This window comes from Periplaneta americana, chromosome 11, assembly GCF_040183065.1.
Source record: "Periplaneta americana isolate PAMFEO1 chromosome 11, P.americana_PAMFEO1_priV1, whole genome shotgun sequence".
NCBI classification, from domain to species: domain Eukaryota; kingdom Metazoa; phylum Arthropoda; class Insecta; order Blattodea; family Blattidae; genus Periplaneta; species Periplaneta americana.
The window spans coordinates 160,895,727-160,903,024 of record NC_091127.1 but is presented as its reverse complement, the minus strand read 5'-3'; the positions used below and the strand labels follow the sequence as shown (position 1 = coordinate 160,903,024).

Below are 7,298 nucleotides of genomic sequence, written 5' to 3'. Positions count from 1 at the left end.
TTTTCCCAAATAGCAAGTACAAGTTTATAAATTTCGCTATATAATTCAATTCCACCCTCTTGTATTAATTCTGCTGGAATTTGATCGATACCTGGAGACTTGTACTTTTTCAGATTTTCTATCGCAATTTCGACTTCTGAAAGCGTGGGTTCGGGTATAAATGGCCCAGCAGTTTGTATTTCAATTTCGTCCAGATCATTTCTATTTGGCCTATGTACATTTAGTAGTTGCGCAAAATAGTTTTTCCATCCGTTTAGGATTGATGGAGAGTCTGCAAGCAAGTCACCATTCTCATCCTTGATCACGTTTACCCTTGGCTGATATCCGTTCTTAATTTCCTTTATGCCCTTATATAAATCTCGGCCTCCAGATGTGGAGGGTAGCTGCGAATATATTGAATATGCAGTCGTGGACAGCCGATAAGGGGTGGTCCTCCAGCTTGGGGTTTGGGCGAAGGGCTAACAACCCATCACCGTAAAAAACAGCTTGTTACGAATCCCTACAATAAGCCTTTGTGGAGGGTACCTAATATTAATTGTCTCTGAAGACAATTGTTTCATTATTTCATTGTTTACTTCTGATTTCAGTATTTCTTGTGTTAAATTTAGATTATACTCGATATAACGTTACATTCAATATACTTCACAACTATATAGCATATAACAGAAATCTGTGGACCCAATACAGTACTTGCCCGCTTTAAAAATGTCTTTCGGCTTCATTTCCATATGCGAATTTAGCGGTATAGTTAGCGTAGAAAACTGTAGTCAAACCCTTGATCACCGAGGATGACACGCCAATCTACCTGCCAAAATAAACAACAAAAAAATATACTGTTCATAATGTCTTTAAACTAGCTTTAAATTACTTGCATTTATCTTCCTACACCAGCGGTCCGCCTCTGTAGTCACTCAACTGTGCAGAACATTCCATAGAATGTAGTGCTGTGTTCCGAGGAACGAACGAACGTCCCTTTATTCTCATGCAAGTCGGTATGTAGTCACGCTGTACACCTGTTTGCTGTGTTTCTCGTAACAAGTTGTGATGGATATAATGCAGTTACATGATACAAATTATGATATCCATTCGCTGTTGCCATAGGAACCGCATTGTCTGAAGTATTTACAAGGCATGAGTGTAGCACACCTGGGAGCTTACTGCTGCGTATAAAGTGTACTTTCGTGTACTGATAACGCGGAGTATTTTATAAACGTCCAATATATATAAACGAACTTTCTTGTTGTGGGATCCAAACAGCCAAGGACATTTTACTTCAAGACAAACGTTTCAAATGGAGAGTCTTATTGACTCCTGATAAAATCGTAGTGTTTCCACGAAAACTGAGAGCTTTTACAGAAAAGAATAGACACAAACAAGAGATGAATTGCAGTGTAATTAAGGACGGAATAAAACGCTCTCATGGGTAATACAGCGTTAATTAGAAACAATTATTTTTAATAGTGTTTATTTTTATGATGTTGCTACCTTCGTTATTTAAGTGTTAAGTGAAAAACACGTAATCAACTGAAGAGATCTTCATTACCTGTTGAACAGTACGTAGTAACTTGGGATTACGTTTGAATTTTTTAACTGGTATATTTTATGACGCTTTATCAACTGCTATAGTTATCTAGCGTCTGAGAAAAGTGAAGGCGATAATGCCAGTGAAGTGAGTCCAGGGTCCAGCTCCGAAGGTTACCGAGTATTCGCTCTTAATGGTTTGAGGAAAAACCCCAGAGGAAACCTCAACTAGGTAACTTGATCCAATCAGGATTTGAACCCGGGCCTACTTGTTTCACGGTCAGACACGCTAACCGTTACGTTTGAAATTAAATTTACGAATGTACACCTTTTCATCGATGATACAAGTAACATTTTGAATTAATATTTGCGGAGAAAAATTCGCTCCGGCGCCGGGGATCGAACCCGGGTCCTTGGTTCTACGTACCAAGCGCTCTAACCACTGAGCTACACCGGATCGAATCTTCCTCCTTGACTGTTTCCCTTTTGGCCTGACTCCAAGTTAGGCATATATGTTGACGTATATGTCCAATGTCAACTACCATTATACTAGGAGCGCACTCAATTGAGTGACTTGTTTGGCCGGGATTCCGCAGTTAAGTGCGCAGCAATCTGTACAGAAATATGCACTGCTAGCTATGAGAATATTGAAGTTTCCCCCCCCCCGCCGGAGCGAGTTTTTCTCCTCAAATATTAATTGTCAATATTACAGATATTATTCTGTAGGACAAATTAATAAAAAAAATCTTTAATATTCTCATAGCTAGCAGTGCATATTTTGTACAGATTGCTGTGCACTTTACTGCGGAATCCCGGCCAAACAAGTCACTCAATTGAGTGCGCTCCTAGTATAATGATAGTTGACATTGGACATATACGTAAACTTATATGCCTAACTTGGAGTCAGGCCATAACGGAAACATTCAATGAGGAAGGTTCGGTCCGGTGCTGTGGGTTGAATTCGGCGTAGCTCAGTGGTCAGAGCGCTTGGTACGCAGAACCAAGGACCCGGGTTCGATCCCCGGCGCCGGAGCGAATTTTTCTCCTCAAATATTAATTCAAAATTACAGATATTATTCTGCAGGACAAATTAATAAAAAAAATCTTTAACATTTTGAATGTTAAAAAACGTGGAAGTGTTATGAATTGTTGTTACTGTTTTGTAATTGCAGATTCTAGCGTGTCTGACTACAAATTCAGCAGACACAGGCTCTATAGAAGTTCAGAAAGCTGCAGTTTTTATTTTTTCGTTGATACTGTGTGTAGTTCTTTATTGGTGTTATATCATATTCCCAAACTCCATACACGGAACACTATAAAACATATACTGTATGTAACCAGAAACTAGAAGAACGAGTTTCCACCAAGCTTTAGTATAGTGAAGTCCTCAGTGCGCCCGACCAGCCCAGGAAGAATGCTGTTGCTGCCTTTCGTCTAACTGTTGATCATGACTGTTTGGCAAAGCACCTCCATCGGATCGGCATCTTGCCCGAACTCTACTGCATGCTGTATGATCAACAAGAGGAAATGGACAGAAGTCACCTTAGTCGCTGTCCATTGTTATCCAGCACTTCTGAATGGAACCGACATTGGGAAGCCAGAAGACAAATGAGTCAATGAAGATTAATTTCAAAATACTCACCCATTGGGAAAATATTCTGTCACTAGTATTAAACTGATCTTTGTTTTGTCGTATTTGCCAACTTAAACAATGCTTTTATTAGTAGTAGTGAATTCACAACTAAAAATTTTAATCACTCTCTCCATGACAACCAACACGTTACTAAATTGTACATGTAGACCTACGATTTTACTAATGAAAACTTTTACGCAATTCTAGCATTAAAGCACGCTTGTTATGACACTATAAACCTGAACAATTGGCATAATTGTGTCACTGGTGCCAGAATAGGTCAGTTAGCAACTAGAATTCCATGACGTCATCACCGCTTACACAACACAATTTTATACAACGTACCCGTACCCGACCGGGATTCGAATCCAGGCCACTTGGTGGCCCGTTGTTTCGCGGCCAGACACGCTATCCGTTACCCCACAGGTGTGGACCTGTATGTATGTATGTATGTATGTATGTATGTATGTATGTATGTATGTATGTATGTATGTATGTATGTATGTAGGCCTATGTATGCATGTACGTATGTATGTATGTATGTACGTATGTATGTATGTGCGTATGTATGTATTAGTATTAGTATTAGTATTTATTTATTTAACCTGGTAGAGATATGGCCGTCAGGCCTTCTCTGCCCCTCTACCAGGAGATTCCAACTACAATATCAACAATAAAATTACAATTAAGTTAGTATTAAATTTACAATTACAATTACAAATAATATTACAATTAGTATTAAATTTACAATTACAATAAAATCAAAGTACGAAAAGATTACCTGAATAATTAAAGCTAGATAATTTATCATAGAAAAACAAAGAATATTTTATATTTACTGAATTACAAATTAAATCTAGAATAACAAAATTGTATAGTGATGAAATTACTGAATATTGAAATATTTTGTGATAGATCAAAGAAACTATTTACAAGTAATCAATTACTGACAAAGTGCCTAGTAAGTTTTCGTTTGAATTCAATTTTATTTCGACAGTCCCTGATGCTAGCAGGTAGCGAATTCCAGAGTCTTGGCAGGGCTATTGTGAAAGAAGATGAGTATGAGGAGGTGCGATGGGATGGTATTGTTAGTATTGTTTCATGACGACAGCGTGTGTTTAGATTATGGTGGGAAGAAAGGTAAGTGAAGCGAGACGACAGGTACGAAGGAATAGAAGAGTTCAAGATTTCGAAGAGAAAGAGAAGTGAATGTAAATTTCTTTTCTTATCTAGTTTAAGCCAACCTATTGCTTCCAGGGATGGGGTAATATGATCATATTTACGAACATTGCTTACAAAACGTACACACAAATTATGAGCACGTTGAAGTTTCATTTTGTTGTCGCTGGAGAGGTCAGTCAGTAAAATGTCCGCATAGTCGAAATAGGGAAATGCAAGTGTCTGCACAAGGGACTTTTTTAAGCAAGAGGGGAGATGAACATTTATCCTTTTTAGCACATGGATAATAGAATATACTTTTCTGCAGGTTTCTGTGATTATGTACGTATGTATGTATGTATGTATGTACGTATGTATGTATGTAGGCCTATATATTATTTGTACAATTATAACAATAATTCTATAGTGCTCGAGAAAAGTGGCACAAGTCAAAAATGTTAATATTACAGGAGAAGGGAAAAAACTGTCTTCACACTGGTTTATGTCGATTTGATTTTCTTCTGTATGAATTGTTGTAATGGGAGAAATGCGCATGTCTCTTTTTCCCAAGCGAGCAGATGTTCCGTTGGTTGTCAATAAATTAATAAAAAATGTTTGTGAAAACTGACTTATGCCACTTTTCTCAAGCATTGCATATTTATTCAACAGGGTATTAGGGCTAGGCTATATTATTATTTTTAATCCTGATAACCCTCTCATTAAAATTAAATAAGTGTAAAAATTAATAAAACAACTAAAAAATAAATACGTTGTCACACAATAAATGATTAAAAAATTCGTTGTCACTTTTTACGAGTAAGCCTATTTTAAGTTTTAGTTTAGATAGCAGATTTCAGTGCGAGCTCGCGATGCGACTGTCGTCAACTGTCTGCATTGTTACATTGTTGATACGAGGCGTGTTCTTAAAGTAAGTTCCATTTTCAATTATAGCTGTCGCATCGCTGCAATCGTTATTTTGCGCATGCGTGTTTTCTTCTTCAGTCCTCAGGCAAGCTGTGCATGCAGTTTCAGAGCTTCAGTCCGTGTGTGTGGTTAGCTGTGATCAGTTGAAATGTTTAAAGTGATCGAGCACCCCGCCGACTGTGAGATGCAGTCTGTTATCCGTTTCTTGAATGCGAGAAACATCAAACCAGCTGACATTCATCGTCAACTTTGTGAGGTGTATGGTGATGATGCCATTAGTGATGGAATGGTCAGGAGATGGGTTAGAAAGTTCAACGAGGGCCGCGTCTCTGTGCATGACGAGCAGCGTACCGGTCGGCCATCTTTGATCAGTGACGATTTGGTGCGTGCTGTCGATGAAAAAATTCATGAGGACAGGAGGTTCACAATTTCTTCGCTTTCCTTGAATTTTCCACAAATGTTGCGGAGTGGTTCGCAGGCGGGTGAATTCTACAATGAGGGGATAGAAAGACTTGTGCCACGACTCGATAAGTGCCTCAATAATGGTGGAAATTATAGTGAGAAGTAATTGAAGTGTGGGGAATACAATGCTACAAAAATGGTTTGTAAATATTTTCCCATTTACTTTCTGCACCCTTTTGGAACTTACTTTAAGAACACGCCTCGTACATTGAATTGCTGCTCTCTATCAGCCAGTTCTCTTACCTCTAAGCCATCGTATGCCCGTGTTAGTTCGTAATGCTCCTTCATGGTCCCTAAGGATGATACAATTTTCATATACACACAACATAATCACATTTTTCGTTCATTCTTTCTTTATTCTCACTTTTTGCATACGGTTTGTTGGTTTTCATACTTAAAATTTTATAACTTATTCACAGAAAGCATGAAATTATGCTTTATTGGAGATGATGAACTTCGAATGCGTCATCAGCGCAAAAAATAAAATGAGATATGTAAAAATTTCATGCGAGGAAATGTCTCCGGTATTGAAAAACTCTCGCACAACACGCATGGCGATTTTATCTGCCGCTTGTTCCCGATGACCTCGACGCCTCCATCATAAAACACGCATTTAGCTTTATTCGATGTTTTTATTCCACGAGAGCATAAGTCTGTTATTACTTATACATAACATGTTGTCATGGCAACTTTGAGAATGTTGTGTGCCTCCAGTAGTAGGCCTATATCAAATTGCGGTTCTGACTTAAATATTAATACAGTAGAATTCCTCGTATCCGGCAACTGTGGGACAAAGCGAGTGCCGGATAATTGAAAAATACGTTTGTAGGTTATTTAAAAACACTGTACTGCACAAACATTTTTTTCAATGTTTAAATTTAGTGATTTTCATATAGTTATTTAAAAATAAAGTTTTTTAATACGTACAATATTTATTTTTAATACTGAATACGATAATGTACTCGTACATTCATCACTTCATAATTATAGTGATACATAATAGCGTAAAAAGTCTAAGTCAGTGATGTCAACTGATGCCCATAGGAGCAAGCGCGCGCTTTAGAGCCCAGGAGAGCCTGAGCGCTTTACAGCGGAAAGGAAAGAGACACAAGAAAGAGGTAGTATATGCCGCTTGGCCGAGCTATATTCAGGGATGGCCAGCACTGATTCAATGGGTAAAGGGAAGAGAACTTATTAAAACTGTATCCATGTTAATTTTTAGATTTGTCTGAGAAGTATAAGTGCATTATAAGAATGTAAGTTTTAATTTTAATGTTCATTTTTCACAAGTTTGCTTTTTTATTCAAAAGGAATATTTTCTCCACTTTTTTTTTTTACATAAAAGTGAAATGTTCAGATATGTTTGTTTAGTAGCCTTACAGGTACTAAAACAATGTTTCTGTAAATCTAATATATCGTAAATACGTGTATTAAAATGTTTGAAAATATTCGCATGGAAAATGTTTGTAAGGAAATGAATTAAAGCAAATACTGTTACATCATAAACAATAGACAGTGCTTATGTGTTGGTAAAACGTCAGCTCTATAGCTTCAGCAGATTTCGAAATAATTTAATATTCTGATAACAGAAAGTTGCGCA

General features: G+C 37.4%; 2 non-coding genes across 2 annotated transcripts; one reads left to right on the top strand and one right to left on the bottom strand.

The window, feature by feature from the left end:
- Positions 1-1,905: 1,905 nt before the first annotated feature.
- On the bottom strand, positions 1,906-1,978 carry TRNAY-GUA (transfer RNA tyrosine (anticodon GUA)). The gene has a single exon. It is a non-coding gene; the product is annotated as a tRNA-Tyr (tRNA).
- A 503-nt stretch (positions 1,979-2,481) lies between these two features.
- TRNAC-GCA (transfer RNA cysteine (anticodon GCA)) lies at positions 2,482-2,554 on the top strand. The gene has a single exon. It is a non-coding gene; the product is annotated as a tRNA-Cys (tRNA).
- The last annotated feature ends 4,744 nt before the right edge of the window (positions 2,555-7,298 follow it).